We start from the raw sequence: 19,342 nt of genomic DNA, 5'->3' as shown, positions 1-19,342 counted from the left end.
TATTAACTGTTGTTGGATTTGTGTTGCTATTACTGCTATTGCTAGTGCTTCGCATTCCATATATACCATTAAGTCTGTGTGATGTGGGGGTCAATCTTTCTGACCCGGTTCCGCCTCCTTTTTAAAGTGGGAAGCTGATACTTGCCCCCTAGGGGACTGGGAGGTCGTTTACGGAAAGCAACTCCCACAGTGCTTACCTCCTACAGGGTGCAAAGTTTACCAGCATTCTTTTTTCCCTCCACCCACTTTCTTTCTCTATGTGAATTATCTGCTGAGGCCAAGGGAGCTGGCTACCGAGGCTGGCACAGTCCTCCAGTGGCAAATCTAGAAATAAAACCAGAGCTATGGACTTAGTCTTTCACTCCGACTGGACTGGGTCCCTTGGCAGACAATGCCCAGCTCTGCGGTGCAGTCTGAATTTCAGCCACAGATTCTAAATCTGTTTGTCGCCATGAGGCTGTGGCTCTCTTGATCCCTCACTGATCAGCGTTGATTGCATCTATTACTTGGAGGAAGAGAGCCCATCCTAGTCTCAATCACAGGGACATTTCGTAGCTTCATAGATTCCAGCTGCATTATGGTCCAGCCAGTAGAGACCTTCGTGAGACAGAAAAGAAAGGTAGTATAGAAACACACACACAAAATTCCTTCCGAGAGCATTCAGGCAGGACTGCACCAGGAGGCTGACTCATCTCAGATGGAAGATGTCCCTTGGAAGTCATCTCAGTGCCTCCCACCACTTATGTGCACTTGACTTCAGTGCACCACCATCTTTTCCTGTGGGATCCAGATTGGCATTGCAGAATAGCCCAGATGCAAATCTCTCCAGGAGACTGAAACTCCGGGGCCTCTGCCCTCACTTGGCCCCCGTGACGGAGCATACTTAGCAGGGGTTGGGTCCCCAGCCCTCCTGCTCTGACATCCTCTATTAGAGCTCAAGCATCTTTGCACACGAGGCCTGCAGGTGGCAGCAGTTCGGGAACTCAGGAAGAAGATCAGAGGCAGAGCAGAGGCAGGGAGAGCAGGTTGTGGAGGAGGAGGCTGAGCTCGGTTGCAGGCCAGGCCTGGAAGTACTTGGAGGTTAAAGATGGGGACAAGGAATCAGGGGTCAGGTGACATCTAGAGGGTGCTCCAAGACAGCATGTCAGCAGTAGGGAGCTCCGGACAAGGAGGAAAGTGTGTGAGCTTGACTTGAAAGCCAACCCAGCTATTGTCAGATTCAAGGATTTGAACTGGATTCAAGGATTTGAATCCACATTGGTCATAACGGTAGTAATAATTGGTAATAATACCAATCTGGGGTTCAAATCCTTGCTCTGTCACTTCCTAGCTGTGTGACCAAGGACAAATCCCTTCACAGTTTCCCTGTCTCTAAAATCGGAATCGTAACAGTACCCATATCAAAGCAGTGTTAGAAAATTAAATAAGAAATTCCTTGTCAAGGTTAAGTCCTCTCCAGAGATGAATTCTAATTCTAAGCTAGAAGTCCTCTTGGCCAAACACTGAGTAGCTTTGTGCACTTGACCCGTCCATGGAAAACCGCCTGCGGCTGCATTGTCTTCTCCAAGCCACGGTTGCCACGATCACCGCCCAGCTAGGGAAGTGGCTGATGGAGCATTGGCAGGAACGACAGCTCTAGAACCCAGGGCCACAGGCTGGGTAGCAGGACAGTCTCCGGGCATCAAGGAGGCTATGGCTTGTTTTTGTCCAAACCGGCAGGGGTTAAACCTCAGGCACTGAGGTCTTGGGGTCTGCAGGGCTGAGCAGGAGCTCCTAAGTGAGAAGGGAGGCAACGGGGAGAAAGCAGCCAGCTGAGGACACACTGCCTTCTGGGCGGTTAGCTCTTGACAGCACCTTTTCATTAACCCATCTCTTTTCAAAGGCTCCAGTCCCCAGAGTAATTGAGGATTTGGTTCCCTTCGCCGTTGTCTGCTTGTCTTCCAAAGAGCTGCCTTGATGCCTTTCTGGGCCCCCAACAGATTTTCAGAGCAACCACTGTGGAATCTTAAGATGTTTCTGGGAGTGAGTGTGAGTTCATCTCCGTCCCAGATACCTGGTGTGCCTCAGGCCTCGGGAGAGGGTAAATTTTATCACAGCTCAGCCTCTGGGGCTGTAGAGGTGGAGTCTCAGGAATTTCAAGAGGTGAACAATCCGTATTAGCAGATAGGTCTGCTGGGCCATGGGGGTACCCTCCTCCTACCCTGTCTCCTCATTCTTCTCTAATTCCTGCATGCCAATATTGTACTGGCTTTGAGCTCACATGCCCGTAAATACCTGCCATAGGCAGAAGGCACTCTATCAAGAAGGCTTTGGGCTCTGTCTTCAAAGCAGTCATGAAGTCCAACCACAGAAAATCAGAGGCTCAGGCCAACCCCTGTGGATTTTGAAGGCTGTAGTTTGTGGCTTCTCTTCAATACGTGAACGCCTTTTGCAACCTCCTCTCCAAGTAATGCTGGCCTGTCCTTTTAACCCACTGATGATGGAGAACTCAGTATCTTGGGAGGAAGTCAGGGTTTTTACGTTTATTGACCCCCAGAACATGGGGACAAAGCTATCAGCTACACCTGTCCAGGGATATTCAAGTTGCACTTTGATTCTTCATTAGGTGTGGGGGTGACGTTGAGAGACGCTCAGAAGAAACCCATTTGAAGCCAGTTCTCTGAAGGAATGGGAGACAGGTTTGGGCAGGAGCATTAGAAGCACAGAGACGAGCAGAGGGTCGTCTGTAAAATGCACCTTACCAGCACTCCGCGATGCACGGAGGAAAGCTGGTCACACTCAGTACCCCGTTCTCTCCTCTGTCCTCTATACACCCAACCTCAGTCTTCAGAACTGCCCTGGAAGCTGGGTCTGATCACCTGCATTTTACAGCTGGAGAAATGGACACTCAGGGAGCTGGGAAGCTCCCCTCAGCCTCCAGGAACTTGACCTACTTTGTGTCTGGATGTGGGCTTGCCAAGGAGGGATGCTCCCCAGAAGTGGCTTCTGCCGCTTTGGTCTTGGGTGATACAATGCTTAGCTACCACCATTCGTAGGTGGGTGCTGGTCGTGCCTCTGCGCTGGTGTTGGGCAATGGAGTTTTGTGTTTGTCTGTGGTCAGGAGTCCTTTCACCACCCACTGGCCTTGCCCTTCACCACCTGCTGACCTTGCCCTTCACCACCCACTGGCCTTGCTGAGCTGTCTCCCTGAACGTTTTCTGCATAATCACTGGCTGGTCTTCAGAGACGGACAACCGCTGGAAATGGCTTTCTTCCAGAGCCATTGCCCTGGGGGTGCTGAGAAGTCTCGAGGCCCTTCTAGAGCACCTCATCCCCATGACTTTACCAAGATGACTCTCTCCCTTCTTTGGGGACTGCCACAGTCTCTGGCAGCTGCCTTTGCAGTGACCTCGCTCTGGGGCTCAAGGACTCCAGGGCTTCTCTTCGTAACTTGACCCTGAAGGACTAAAATCTTTGTATGGGGAGTAGTGGTAGCAGATGAACCTGGATGTGGATACCAGCGTTGCCAGTCTCTTTTGTTTGTTTTTGTGGATAGGATCTCGCTCTGTCACCCAGGTTGAAGTGAAGTGGCAAGATCATGGCTCACTGCTGCCTCCACCTCTGGGGCTCAAGGGATCCTCCCAACCCAGACTCTGCAGCAGCTGGGACCACAGGCGTGCACCACCATGCCTGACTAATTGTGTCGCCATTCACTAGCGGTGTGACCTTGTATAGGTCACTACCCCTCTCTGATTTCCTCAGCTGGAAAAGAGGATAATGATTTTAAAAAATCACAATTAACTAACACTACTATTTGATTTTCAATGTGTCAGGCATTATTCCAAGTACTTTATATAAATGACCTCATTCAATCATTGTAATAACCATATGAAATAATGATTATTGTTTAGTTCCTATGTGATGTGTAAACTGAGACCACACAGGTAGTTATTAGCAGAGCTGGGATCCAGGAGGGGCTGTCTCTGCAGCTGCCTTTCACATTTATGTTATGCTGTGTCTCAGGAATGCACATGGAGTCTAAAAAATAACGTCTGCTTCACTGCATAAGGAAAAAATGTGATAATGCTTGTGTGTGCCCAACTTTGAGCTTGGCACGTAATAGATGCTCATGAAATCTTATTGCCTTATCCTCCCTTGGTCTCTTTCCTTCTACTCCCCTAGGTGAGCACACAAGCGGGGTTGCAACAAGGAGCTGGCAACTGTGTCTGAGGAAGACTGGTGAGTAGCATGGACAGGTACCCCTCATTCTCTCCTCTCCTTCTGCATCCAGAAGAGCTGACACCCCAGCTCATGAGTACGTGTGGGTCCAGTTTCCCCTGGAGCTGACATATAACTCGAGTGTTTCCCAAGACAAGAGAGTAGGAGGGTATAGCAATTGCTCATTAGAGGTTGTCAATGAGCCTAGAGGCTCACAGGATTCCTCCCACCTGCTCTGGGGAGATTGTCTGCCTATATTTGTGTTTATTTTCTGATGGAAATGCTAGAGTCAGAGCTTATCTGGCCTGGCTTCTGGGCCAATGGGGAGCTGATAAGGAACAGACCCATCCATTGGGATCTGCTGGGTGGGTTCCTACTGTCTTACACACCATACAGTTAACCAAGGCCTCAGGTAGAAGTCATACTTTCCCGACCTCCTTCTCGTGGTTTCTCAAGTCCTCGGCCAGCTCAACCCCAAGGGGCAGCCAGTTAGAGTTCACCACAGACAGATTAAACCCTGCTGGACCTCTGGGGAAGTTTCAAGAACCAGTTTGACCACAAAACCGAGAAGCAGGTCTGTTGGGGCCTCTCTGGATGAAGTGATCATGGTGGCTATCAGACAAAGATCCGAATTAGTCACGAAAGGAACAGGAGCCAGGATGGGGGTGGAAACGAGGCCAGCTCCCCTCTGCTCCAGGGCTTAGGATCCAGCTGGGGTGGAAGCGGAGGCTGTGTTGCAATTTCACTGCAAATCAACCGGGTCATCTCTTGTGGGTGACACCGTGCAGAGCTTCCAACCCTTGATTCTTTTGTAAATGGGGAGATGGTATCTCCCAACTGCCTTTAGCATCTGGCTGTGAGATGAGGTTGGGGGAAGACGGAATGATATGGCTTCCTAGCAGAGCCGGTGGCTCTGGAGGCCTGGGGTGGAGGGGACAGGGTGGAGTCCATGTTTGAACAAGTTGAGAGCAATTGCTGGAGGAGCCCTGGGTAGAAGTTCCCTCTCCACATCAGACTTGGCCCCTACATTTGTTCTCAGGGAAGTGAAACACTTACTGTCTCCTCAATTTGGACTGTTTGTTGCAGGCTGTGACAGACAGTAGCCAATTCATTGGCTTGGGGCTGTCCCCTCCTACCTGGGATATTCAGTGCCCTGAAAGGCAATGAGGTGTGATGGGAAGAACATTGGCTCTGGAATCTGACCAACTTGAAATTAAATCTCAGTTCTGCCCTGAAGCACTGGGTAACCTTGGGTAAGTCACTTCACCTCTCCGGACCCCATTTTCCTCATCTCTGAAATGGAGACAGTAACAGCTTCCAGGCAGGGTGGTTAGGAGAATTAACAGTGATAATGTGGGTGAAGGAAGAGCATACGCAGGAATTCAGTAGAGGTTAGGCACGTTTCTCCCTCCTCTTAGAACACACCCTGTCCTTCAGCCACTGCCAGGCTCATCTTTACCATCTTGGTGGCTGCTGAAAGGCCTCATTGACTGGCTGTACCCATCTACAGCAGTGGCCAGCAAGGTTTCCTGTAAGGGGCCAGAGAATAAATACTACAGGCTTTGCAGACCATATGGTCTCTGCCACAACTACTCATCTCTGCTATTGTTGCTCAAAAACAGCCATAGATGATACCAAATGAATAAGCATGGCTCTGTTCCAATAAAACTTTATTTATAAAAGTAGGCAGTGGGCCAGAGTTGACCCTCAGGCTCCAGTTGCCCATCCTTGGCCTTTTGTTTCAAGTCCAAAGCCTCTGCTTTTCTCTCAAGGGACTTCCCTAGCCTGGTTTCACCTTCTTCTTCCAATCTGGTTTCTGACTGCTCCCTTTAGTGTTCCCAGTATGACCCAACAGGACTCCTTTCTGTCCTTGGCTCAGGAAGTGTTTAGCCTCCACAGCTTTGCCCATGCCTTCCTCCCTGCTTAGAACAACATCCCATTTCCTCTTCAACCTGCTAAATTCCATCCCCAGGGAACCTCCCGGGCTGCCCTGTAAAATACAGGGCTCAGACCAAGGTCTCTTGATTCAGCACTGGACAAGCCCATCCTTCAAGGCTGTGCTCTGGCCAGCTGTTGATAGTGATTTCTCCCTTTGAGGACTCCTGTGACCCCTGCTATTGATGCCAAGATGGCCCTCCCAGAGATCCCTGGATTGAATTGGTGCCTAAGTCTCAATGGGGAGCCCTGGAGGCTCAGTCCTCAACTTTTCTTTTCTTTATTTTTATTTTTGAGATGGAGTATCTGTTGCCCAGGTGGAAGTACAGTGGCACAATCTTAGCTCACTGCAGCCTCTACCTCCTAGGTTCAAGCAATTCACCTGCCTTAGCCTCCAGAGCAGCTGGGATTATAAGCATGTGCCACTACGCCCAACCAATTTTTGTATTTTTAGTAGAGGTAGGGTTTCACCATGTTGGCCAGGCTGGTTTTGAACTCCTGACCTCAGGTGATCTGCCAGCTTTGGCCTCCCAAAATGCTGGGATTACAGGCGTGAGCCACCAGGCCTGGCCAGTCCTCAACTTTTCTATTAATACATGCAACTCACAACAACATGCACTTTCATCCTGCCTGGAATCCTTCCGTTTTCCTGCACATGTGGATCTGGAAAGTCTCTCCCTACTTATTATCCCTCTGAATATGGCCTCTTTCCCACTGTCTTTTTACTTCTTTGAGGAGCACAGACTAATCATAGCTTAGATCATTCTCATATTTTCCTTGTCTTTTAACCTATTAACTTTCCCATTCTTTGGCTTTCTTGGTGCATTTGTGGTAATTTCTTCATATCGCTCTTCTAATTCGTTAATTCTTTCTTTATCTGTGTCAAGCACATCCATTTAATTTTTAATTTCAAAGACGTTGTTTTTCATTTTCAGAAGTTCTACTTGATCCTTCATAAACATCTGCCTGTACGGTTTGTAGTCTCTTATTTCTTGATTCTTCGTTTCCTATCCATCTTTTTTAAAGCATTTCATACCTTGTTATTTTACAACCTGTCTGATTATTGTATTATTTGAAGTCTTTGACAATCTGTTGCTTATTGTCTCTGCTGACTCTTGCTCACGGTGACTCATTGTTTGGTCTTGAACTCCTGACCTCGTGATCGCCCGCCTCGGCCTCCGAAAGTGCTGGGGTTACATTTCGTTTGTTTGTTTATTCTCTTTGGTAAATCAGAAGGCTTCCCTCCAGAGAAGATTTGCATTTGCTCCTGCCAGCCACTAGGGGGCACCCGCAACCCAGGCCGCCACCACGTGGGTAGAGTCAACTCAAAGCCCCTTCAGAGAATGGCGATGTGAAATTTTGAAAAATTTTGCGCATTAGACCCTGATGCCCTAGAGCTGACTTTCATATGCTGACTTTAGATTTCCCCACATGAACTCACAAATGAAGATCTGAGACTGCACACGGTCACTGGCCACGGCTGATCGGCCGGGAGCCAGGACTTCAGCGTCGCAGGTGTGGGCGTGTGCGTGTGACTATGTCTTAGTGTGCTTCCTGCATCAGTTCCTGAAAGTGAGACCAAAACAGAAAGAGGACAAATGCTGGTGATGGGAACTTTCCTCAAATCCTCAAGCCAGGCCCCCTATGGAAACAGGCAGATTCCATTCACCTGGCTGGCAGGGAAGTGCAAATGACCTCTGACCTCGTCTTCTCTCCTGGTCTTCTATTTTGGAGTCCAGGAGTGCATGTCAAGCCACATACCTTTTCCCATTCTTCTTGTATGTGCAAAACACACCTCAGGTACCTGGCACCCAGGTGTTTTTAATTCAAGGACTCACCAAACCAGCCCAGTGGGGTTTTGTGAATCCAGTTAGCAGCAGCCAGAGCTGGCTGACAGCAGAGCGTGTAGCCATCCCCACAAAAGGCCATTTACCAGGCCACCAAAAGCCACGTTTTGCACTCAGCACACACTGACCCTGCTGTGATGTCCTTTCCCAAGGTGCTGTCTTACCCAGCCCATACTCTCAGATAGCTTTCCTGTTCGTAATACAGTTGGTCCAAAGATGGAAATCATTCTACGTGACTAAGGCCAGGCCTCCGGGACAGCAATGCTCTGCTCCCTTAACTTGGGTTCATCCACTGTGTGCTCAGCTACGACAGGACAGACTGAAATGAAAAAGCATTATGTCATCAGAAATGGCTTTTGAAAGGAAAGGCCTCGTGAGAGGTCTTGCCCTTATCCACAATTCCAAGATCCCAAGAGCTCTTCAAAACAAAAGTTTATTTTGTCAGTTTGGCACAAACTCACATGGCAGCAGAACCGGAGCTGACGTGACCTGTGACTATTTGTAGTGTTTATATTCAGTAGAAATATGCATGCATTTTGCTGTGGAAATGTTGTATGTTGATGGCAAGGTGCTGCCCAGAATGCTAAGAGTATTGTGTAAATATAGATTTTGCACAGCGGCACCTACTAATATCATATTTCTGATTTTCAGCACACGCCAGTTTCCAGGGTTCTGGATAAGGGGTTAACCCACATTATTTACTAACTTTCAGGTAAAAGATCTCCTATCCCTGCCACATACATAAGAATACATTTGAATGGGCAGGGCATGGTGGCTCATGCCTGTAATCCTAGCACTTTGGGAGGCCAAGACGGGAGGATCACTTGATCTACGGGGTCAAGGCTGCAGTGAGCCATGATTGCGCCACTGCTCTCCAAGCCTAGGTAACATGCACTTTAATGTTGGTCAAATGTCTTCAAGTGCGTGTTGGACGACAGCAGGGAGTATAAGCGAAGGATTCGTATCTCATGACCATTGCGAGGTAAATGTACAGGGATTTGAATGAGACACACTTCTTTGGGTTCCTTTGCCCCTCCCATGGTGCTGGACATCTATTAAGGGCTAAACATACGTTAAGTGATTCCCTAACAAATCCTTAGCATTAGAGACTGCCGAAAACCTTGTTTGTTTTTAAAATTACACCAAGAATACAGGAACACTCTTTTTTTTTTTTACTATTTTCTTGTTTTTTGAGACTGAGTCTCCCTCTGTCACCCAGGCAGGGTGCAGTGGTGCAATCTCCACTCAATGTAGCCTTGACCTCCTAGACTCAAACAATCTTCCCACTTCAGCCTCTTGAGTAGTTGAGACTACAGTGGTGGCATGTAGTTGAGACTAGAGCTGGGAGACTCCACTCCCAGCTAATTTTTAAATTTTTTGTAGAGATGGGGTCTTGCCAACTTGCCCAGGCTGGTCTCGAACTCCTGGACTCAAGTGACCCACCTGCTTCAGCCTCCCAAAGTGCTGAGATTACAGGCATGAACCACTGTGCCCAGCTGGAACACTCTTAGTGTATTAAACTGGTGCAAATGTAATTGTGGTTTTTGCCATTAAAAGTAATACTGCGTGCTCAACTTTTGCCATTAAAAGTAATGGCAAAAACCGCAATTACATTTGCACCAACTTAATAAAAGCAATACTAAAAATATACAATACAATATGAGAAGCTTCTCCTTTACCTAACACTCTCAAGTCCTCCCACCCCCTAAGTTGTTCTTTTTAATTGCTGAGTAGTGTTTCACGGTATAGACAACCCATGTACTGGTTATTGATTCTCTTATTGATGGACGTATCAGTTGTTTCCAGTTTGGGGCTATTATGCAGCGTTGATAACCCTATCAACACTTAAGGTACATTTTTCCCGTTGTGTAGGTGTGTATGTAGTTGTATACACTTAGGTTTTATAATAATATAAATGAGATTGTGCTGTACTATACATGATTCTGCCTTGTGCTTTTGTTCACTTAGTTATAGGTCCTTTTATATTGGTGCATATAGATCTACTTCATCCTACGGCACAGAAATACCATAGTTTAAATAAACTCTTCTTTTGTCTAGGTTTCTAGAAGTCAGATTCCGGTGTCAAAAGACGTACAGTTTTAAATTTTTATAGGCACTGCCAAATCACCTTTCAATAACTTCCACCAATAGACAGTACATGAAAGTTATTGTTTCTCTGATTTCTCGCCGGCATTTGATATTATTAATCTTTTTAACTTTTGCCAACCTGATAGATAAAAATAAAATCTGAATGTTTGAGCATGCATTTCCAAGCTTGAGAAGCTGAACATCTTTCTTCATCTGTTTACTGGACATGCATGTTTCATCATTAATGAGTGGTTTGTTCATAGCCTTTCACAGTTTTCTAGGATACTTATTGTCCTCTTCTTATTGATATTTTAGGAGCTCTTTATATATGTTCTTTTAATTTATTGTCTTTTTAATTGGGATGTACTTTTCACACAGTAAAATATGCAGGTCTTAAGTGTCAGAAGAACTCTGACAGATGTATAGCTGGTGTAATCATCGCCCACATCAAGACATAAAATATCTCTATTGCTCCTGAAGTTTCCCTCAGCTCCTTTCCAGTCAATACCCAAGAGCAACCATTATTCTGAATTCTATCAATTACATTTGTTTCTTCCTGTACATCATACAATGGAATCATACAGGTAAACTCTTCATGTCTGGCTTCTTTTGTTCCACATATATTTTTCTGAGATTCGTGTGTCTCAGTTGGTTCTTTTTAATTGCTGAGTAATATTTCATTGTATAGACAATTCATGCACTGGTTATTCATTCTCTTGTTGATGGACACATCAGTTGCTTTCAGTTTGGGGCTGTTATGAATAAAGCTGCTATGAGCATTTTTACACAAGTCTTTGTGTAGACGTATGTTCTCATTCTCTTGGGTAAATACCTAGGAGCTGAATAACTGGGTCACAGGTATATGTTTAAGTTTTATTAGAAACCACCAACCAGTTTTTCAAAGTGATTGCGCCTGATGTGTTTTAAATATGTTGCCAACATTTTCACCTTGTCTATTTATTGTGTTTTAACTTTGACTACAGTGTCTTTTATCATAGAGACGTTTTACATTTTTATGAAGTCACTGTTTTCTTTTTTTTTTTTCTTTTGGTAAAGTGAAAACAAGTTTATTAAGAAAGCAAAGGAATGGCTACTCCATAGTCAGAGCAGCCAAAGTCGCTTTTTACTTGCGGATCCTGGGTTCATGTCTTGTACAGGAGGGTTTAACATTTTGAAAAAATATTTAAAAACATTCTTCTAGTTTGTTTTGCATATTTTGCTCCTTGTTCTAGAATTTGCCTTGTTGTGTAATGTCAGAAATATCTCAATCATAGACTGAAACATACAAGGCAAGTGTTGTTACTCCATTTCACACGTGGGGAAACAGACTCAGAGGCTACGTGACTACTTCAAGTCACACAATTAGCAGGAAGTGGAGGTAAGATTCAAAAGCACCTTTGTCTCATTTAAAATTATTTTCTCTTCCAGGACTGCAGGTTCCAATCTACATCCGTAACATGAATTCTGTAAGAAAGAAGAGGCAACAAGAATATGTATTTATGTATTTATGTAAGTGCTCACACGAATAACACACATGTCAAGGAATACAGGAAGAATGAACCGGAAGCTAATGGAGGAGGATGGGAGGAAATTGGCATGGGAATGAAATGTCTCCAAATAGGATTTTAAATATAGTTTTGTGTTTTGAATCATTTGTACATGATTTACATGTTCAAAAAATTAAATCAAATTAAATTTAAAAAATAGGAAAAGGAAGAAACCCTCCCTAAGTTGTGCATGAAGAGAAACAAATAAACCTAATTGTAAATTAGAGAGCTTAACCACAGAGCAGAAAACCACAAAAAACACAAAACCCAACAAACAAACAAAAAAACCACCCCCCCACCACACACACGACCAAAAACCCATTTAAATAAATTTGAAAAAATTACCCTGACTATACATCTGTGGTGGGATATATTTTAAGGACAAATAAAACTACACTGATGTGTTAAGCTTTACCTAGTAGGTTTATGGTAAATAGTAATGATAATATGGTAATTTCGAAGGAAGTTTATGTATATTAAAAAATAAAGAAAATAGTAAATAAGAGTATATTAGAAAACAAGATTCTCTATGAAAAAGAGACTCGAGTATTATGTTTTTAAGAAAATGAGTGAAAAAAAAAATCCACCCTGGGTGTTAAATTTGAACCAATTATACAATTATGAGCTCATTTTATTTTTCCTAGCTCTGTCCACTGAAAAAGACTTGACGAAATAACAACCCAGGAGCAGTGAGACCACCTGGTACTCAGATCTTGATTTCTAAACACTGTTACCCACCAAGAGGAACTAACATTTTCTGCAGAAATGGCTGACTCCATATCCATGGAAATGAAGCTCCAAGTGAAGCCCAGGATGTCTTACGGTCCCAAGAAGGAGGGAGAGGCTTGAAAACTCCTGGGGTCACGTGGAAAGGATGCAAAACTGACTTGAGGGATCCACCTGGCGAAGTTTGGGACTACTGACCATCAATAAGAACGACTGTAGTTAATGAAAATACATTAAACAAATAGAAAGTTCGTGAGTTCATCGTGTGTGTGTGTGAGAGAGAGGGAGAGGAGGGAAGTGGGCAGGAGGAAAGCTCTTCTTTGCAAAAGGATGCCACCTGATACGTGTAGAAGGAATGAGACAGAAAGCCACCATTTTGCAACCTCCAATGTAACTCTCGATTCAGGTAGAATCATCAGTAGATGCTAAACACCACTGGGTGAAGGGTGATTAGGGAACAGGATATTTGTGCAGCTGCAAAGAAACTTTCCCCAGATGACTTACTAAACACAAAGAGGTTATTATAATGTACCATTATAATAGGGAGAGGTGATGGTCATGCGTTTAGCCACGTGCTCAGATTTCATATCCCTTGTTAGATGCTCAAGCTGACATCTCAGGCCTCCTGGTGTAAATGGATGAGAAGACAACATCACCTATGGAGTATTTTTGCCAAAGTGTTTAGCCCGATGTAATTAAGGCTTTAGTCCCGACTTTCAGATCGCAGGATTTACAGGGTATGGTGGAACAGGTTTAATGACAGCAAGAAAAAGTAATTGAACAGGACCTGTGATCCCAGCACTTTGGGAGGATGAAGCGGATGGGTCACTTGAGATCAGGAGGTCAAGAACAGCCCGACCAACATGGTGAAACTCCGTCTCTACCAAAAAGACAAAAATTAGCTGGGTGTGGTGGCACACACCTACAATCCAAGCTACTTGGGAGACTGAAGCAGGAAGATCCCTTGAAATCGGGAGGTGGAGGTTGCAGTGAGCCGAGATCACGCCATTGCACTCCAGCCTGGGCCGCAGGAGCGAAACTCCATCTCAGAAAACAAAACAAAACACAACAATAAAACAAAACAGTTAACCAAGCAAGCAACCAACCAAAAAACCTATGAAAGACACATTTGGGAGAATAGGGAAATGTGAATAGGGAGCAGAGGCAGATACTATACAGGATTATGGTTGATGCAGTCATGTGTGAGAATGGGTCCATGGGTATGTAGGGGAACATTCTTCTATTCTACAGAGGAGGAAATGGTAAATAGGAGCATATTAGGAAGCAAGAGTTTGTATGAAAAAGAGACTCAAGGAACTGAGGTTGAAGCCTCGTGTGGTCGTAACCTATCTTCAAATGGTTCAGTAAAACAAGTGTTCATGGAACAAAATAAAGGCAGCATGGCAATGTATTAAAATTGTTGAACAGGGCCTGGGCTACATTCAGGCCAAAGAGTCCACCTCGCTCCTTGCAGATCCCAAGAGTGACTGCCTCCTTCAGTGCGGTGCTGGAGGCACTTTACTGGTCTCACCCTAGTCCTGGCCCTGTGGCTGAATCTGGTAGTGAGAAAATGAGTGCTCATTACATTATTCTTTAAACTCTTCTGCATGTTTAAAAAGATAAAATGATCCAAATGTCCATCAGCGAATGAATGGCTGGACAAATGTGATAGATCCATATGACAGGCTATTATCCACTCACGAAAAGGGATGAGATACTGATGCATGCTACAAGCAGATGAACACTGGAAACATCACGCTAAGTGAAGGAAGCTGCTCACAAAGGACCACATATTGTATGATTTCTTTTATATGATATAACCAGAATACAAGAGAGGAAGGAAGGGAGGAAGGAAAGGAAGGGAGGAAGGGAGGGAGGGAGGGAGGGAAGAGAGAGAGAAACAAAGAAACAGAAAGAAAGGAAGGAAGAAAAGAAAGAAAAAGAAAAGTGGAAAGAAAAGGGGAGAGGAGGGGAAGTGAGGGGAAGAGAAGAGGGGAGAGGAGAGGAGGGGAGGGGGGCAGAGGAAGAGAAGAAGGGAGAGGAGGGGAGGGGAGGAGAAGAGAAGAGAGGAAAGGAGGGGAGGGGAGGGGCAAACTCAGACAGCCAGAAAGCAGATTAGAGGTTATCAGTGGTTTGGGAGAGGGAGAGGGAATGGAGAGTGATTCCTTAACAGGTATGAGGTATTTTTATGGGGTGATAAAAAAGTTTTGAAACTAGACAGAGCTGGTGGTCACACAACATTTGGAATGCACTAAATGCCGTTGAATTGCACAAAAATGGTTAATTGTATGTTATGTGAATGTCATCTCAATTTTTTAAAAATGATCTGAGTAAAATGTTCAGGAACAAAATGTTCAGATGTAAGGTATAAAAACGATGCCTTTTCACTTTGGGAGGCCGAGGTGGGTGGATCACTTGAGGCCAGGAGTTGGAGACCAGCCTGGCCAACACGATGAAACTCTGTCTCTACTGTAAATACAAAAATTAGCTGAGTGTAGCAGCATGCACCTGTAGTCCCAGCTACTCAGGAGGCTGAGGCAGGAGGATCTCTTGAGCCCAGGAAGTGGAGTTGCTGAGATCACACCACTGCACTCCTGCCTGGGTGACAGAGCGAGACGCCATCTCAAAAAGAAAAAGAAAAAAGATGCCTTTTTAAGCCAGGCACAGGGGCTCACACCTATAATCTCAGCCCTTTGAGAGGTTGAGGCAAGAGGATCCCGTGAGTCCAGGAGTTCTGATACCAGCCTGGGCAGCATAGGGAGACCCTATCTCTGTAAAAAGTAACAAAGAAAAATTAGCCAGGCATGGTGATGCACACCCATAATCCCAGCTGAGGAGGCCAAGATTGGGAGGATTGCTTGAGCCTGGGAGGTCGAGGCTGCAGTGAGCCATGATCGCACCACTGCACTGCACAAGGGCGACAGAGTGAGCCCTTGCCTCAAAACAAAATAAAACAAAACAAAAAAATATGCCTTTTCAAAAGTGATGAAAATGGTACACGCATGCAAAGGAAGACCCCTCAGAATTCTGACCCACGGAAAGGTAGCACAGCAGTGACACAGGGTCCCGTGATGTGGCCGAGCACTGGCTGCCCTGTGACCCTGGGACAGTCACTTCCCCTCTGTAGAGCCTGTTTCTCCACGCTCTAGCTTTACCCCAGCTGCGCCTGCTCCAAGCTTCTGATCTCCCACCGGGGCCTCAGCCAGAGGCTGCGCACCTGCAGCTTGCCTTCCCTCTCACCTCGCAGAGCACCTGTGCCCAGGGAGGGTGGAGCTTCAGGGAAATGTTCTCCTGTTCTGGGAACTCACTCGCAGGCACAGTTTCCTGACCTGACCTCAGGAGCCGCTTCCTGGTGGGTGACGCAGTGGTGCCAAATGTCCCACAGGTGATGTGGATTTGGTCAGGAGGTTCTCTGAGGGTTCTGGTGTGGGCGGGCCCCTCCACCTGGCTCTTTCCGGGGCTTGGGGACCAAGGCACTTTCAGCTCCAGAACAAAGGAGGAGAGCCACATGCTTGTGATTGCTGTGGAATAAAAGTAGCAAAAGAACCGCTGAGCACTTACTCCGTGCCAGTGGGTGGCTGTGTTAAATGCTATGCTGGCCCCTCATGCAGTTCTTCTAATGCCCTCAGATGTGGGACTGTCACTGGGTCTCATCACCAAAAGGAGGTGGAGGGCCAGGCAGGGTGAGTTCATTGCTCAAGGCACACCCAGCTGGTCAGCAGCGGGGCTGGATTCAAACCTGGATATCTGGTCCCGGGGCCTGAGCTGTCCCTGAGGGAGACTCTGAATCCACCCGTACAGGAGGAGGACTGTGGCCTGTTGAGCCCTACTGTGCTGTGCACCCTCCAAGCTCAGAATTGAAACGCCCCACTTACATGCTGACCAACGGTGCCATGCAGCAGGCATTCTGGTATCGCCTCCATTTACAGGACAGGGACGGGGGGCTTGGAGAAGTTCATTTGCCAGACATCACTCAGTGGGGACTCAAGCCAGCTCTGCCTGCAGCCCCACTGCTGACCTGTCTTTATAGGGGAGCTCCCCTGTTGTTTGCTTCTCTGAGGAGCATTTCTCTTAATTTTCTGGAATGCGCAGAGCAGGAAGGCCTGTTTCTGTCCGCTTGGGTGGGCGTCGGGCAGAGGCCTGGCTGTGTCTTGGCAGCGTGAACAGCACCCTCTCCCAGCAAACCGGGCAAGGACTTCAGGATCCCTGGCTGCCACTGGCATCTCCTCCTTCTGGAGCAGCAGCCTGGGTTTGGTGCTCCCTGGAGGAAGGAGTGTGAATAGTGGAGGAGCTGGAAGTTTCCAGAAGGGAGGACACCTGAGGCAGTGTGACTGCCCTCAAGCCGGGGGCACAAATAGTTCTCTGAGGGAGGACAGGGAAAGAACACAGATGTGGACAGAATTCTGGGGGCAGTCACCAGAGCTCCCTCATGCTTTGAGGTCCCTTGAGGCTGGAGGATGGGGACAGGAAGTCTTGGTCTTGTTTTTGAGTGTCTCTTATGTCCGTATTGGGCTGCGTCCCCTAAGGAGCCACAGAGTAGGGGTGCTGGCTCCGTCTGTGTGTTCAGCAATGGATCCAGCAGAGAAGATGCCCAGGCTTCCAGATACCCTCGGCTGCTCTAGCTTCCCAGGTGTGAACCCCTTCCTTCCTCCGGTGCTCAGAACCAGACACAGCCAAGCTGGCTAGCTCCGGTTTAGACCTGTTCCTGTCAGCCTTGTGCACCTCCTGGCCCCTGCCCATCCACTCTGGCTCGTGGCTGGCATTGCTCTGGTCGGCAGATGTCTGCGCGTCTGAGGTGAAGGATCTCCCTGGGGTTGGGCACTGATGTGACCCCAGTCCTTAACAGGAAGGGCTTTTAGTGGGGAGATGGAGGGTCTGGGGGATTTCCAGGGAGCACTGGCCGAAGCCTGCATGGGGAGTTGCTGCAGCTGACCTGGGGCCAATCATCCCACCTTCCATCTCTGGGTAGAGCAGACTGGGCTTGCCAAGGGGAAGGGTCTGTCATCCTTGGTGTATTTCTGAGGAGAAAGTTGGGCTCCCATGACCCCCTCCAGGTATGGGGTCCGATCAACTTCACAGGGGTCAAGTACTTACCAGAGATCCAAGGTATGAGACTACAAGTGTGGACAAGGAGAGGGCCTTGGCCAGGGCCTCTGATGTGAGAGGCAAAGCAGAGGCTTTATGGCGGGACTCAGGCCTCCAGCACCGGAGACAGTACAGGCCCTCAGACTACCCCTGAGGGGGAGGTGGGGGGTTTGGGGGGCTTTTGAAGACTCTTAGACTCTTACCTGCTTGTATCCTTCCTTCATCCTTCTTATCTGTCCATCCCTCCATCCATCCTTCCATCCACCCATCCCTCCATCCACCCATCCCTCAATCTCTCCATCTGTCCATCCCTCCATCCATCCCTCCCTCTTTCCACCCCTCTATTCATCCACCCATCCCTTTCTCCATCCCTCCATCCACCCATCCCTCCATCTCTCTATCTACCCATTCCTCATTCTCTCCATCCCTCCATCCATTCATCCTTCCCTCCTTCCTTCTACCCCTCTATCCATCCACGCATCCCTCCCTCCATCCCTCTGTCTACTCATCCCTCCATCCACCCATCCTTCCATCCCTCTGTTCACCCATCCCTCAATCTCTCCATCCATCCATCCCTCCATCCCTCCATCCATTCATCCATCCCTCCCTCCTTCCACATCCTATCCATCCACCCATCCCTCCCTCCATCCCTCTGTCCACTAACCCTTCCATCCTTTTGTCCACCATCCCTCTATCTCTCCATCCATTCATCGATCCTTACCTCCTTCCATGCTTCTATCCATCCACCCATCTCTCCCTCCATCCCTCTATCCCCTCATTCTTTCATCCCACTATCCACCCATCCCTCCATTCCTCCATCCACCCCTCCCTCCCTCCATCCCTCCCTCCATCCCTCCCTCCATCTTCCCTCCATCCATTCATCCCTCCATCCTTCCCTTCCTCCTTCCCTCCATCCCTTCCTGCCTCCCTCCTTCCCTCCCTTCCTCCCTCTATCCACCCCTCCATCCCTCCCTCCATCCATTCATCCCTCCATCCTTCCCTCCCTCCCTCTATCCACCCCTCCGTCCCTCCCTCCGTCCATTCATCCCTCCATCCTTCCCTTCCTCCTTCCCTCCATCCCTTCCTGCCTCCCTTCTTCCCTCCCTTCCTCCCTCCATCCATTCATCCCTCCATCCTTCCCTCCCTCCCTCTATCCACCCCTCCGTCCCTCCCTCCATCCATTCATCCCTCCATCCTTCCCTTCCTCCTTCCCTCCATCCCTTCCTGCCTCCCTTCCTCCTCCATCATCATTTCATCATTGAGTGCCTGCTACATTCCAGGCTCTGAGCTAGACTTCGGGAACAAGAGGTAAACGAAGACATGACCCTCCTTCTCAGCATCTGGAAGGGAGTTAGGAAAACTAATGGTTTTGATGGAGGGGTGTGTAAAGTAGATGGCTGCTGGGCTTGCATTCTACCTTTGGGGGCCCAGGGAAACATGACAGAAGAGAAACATTTGAGCAGGCCCCTGAAAAACGGGCAGGAAGGCAGGAAGAGGAAGAGCGTTATGGCAGAGGAAGCAGCAGGTGCAAAGACACTGCGGTCTCAAAGTCAGTGTGGGGAGAGGATGCTGAGAGGGCAGGCTGGCACTAGGGCGGGCAGGCCTTGATGCATGCTAAGGAGGGAAGGCTCCATCCCATATCCTGGGGTAACCACCCACATGGGCCCCTGTCAGCTCTCCTTCCTGGCCATCATCCTTCTGCTATCCACCCTGGCCTGCTGCCCTGGAGGCCGGGGTCATGTCCATCCTGACATAGCCAGGAGGAGGTGAGGGGACAGCTGTTGGGACAGTCTGGAGCCGACTGTCTTGGCAGGTGGCAGCCACATGTGGAATCCCAGGGAGAGCCTAGCCGGGGCTCATCTCTATTCCTGTCACGCTCTCACCCCAGCCACGCACAACTGAGTTCTTCCAAGTGGG

General features: G+C 47.7%; 1 long non-coding RNA gene across 1 annotated transcript; it reads left to right on the top strand.

Moving 5' to 3' along the window:
* Positions 1-10,286: 10,286 nt before the first annotated feature.
* LOC105716640 (uncharacterized) lies at positions 10,287-12,419 on the top strand. Its single transcript, XR_001107330.3, has 3 exons — positions 10,287-10,651; positions 11,496-11,576; positions 12,259-12,419. It is a non-coding gene; the product is annotated as an uncharacterized LOC105716640 (long non-coding RNA).
* Positions 12,420-19,342: the final 6,923 nt, after the last annotated feature.

The sequence above is a fragment of the Aotus nancymaae genome, unplaced genomic scaffold, assembly GCF_030222135.1.
Source record: "Aotus nancymaae isolate 86718 unplaced genomic scaffold, 86718_ANA_hifiasm-v0.15.2.pri h1tg000003l, whole genome shotgun sequence".
In the NCBI taxonomy this organism is placed as follows: Eukaryota; Metazoa; Chordata; class Mammalia; order Primates; family Aotidae; genus Aotus; species Aotus nancymaae.
Note: the sequence above shows the minus strand (reverse complement) of the source record. Positions and strands in the feature narration are given on the sequence as shown.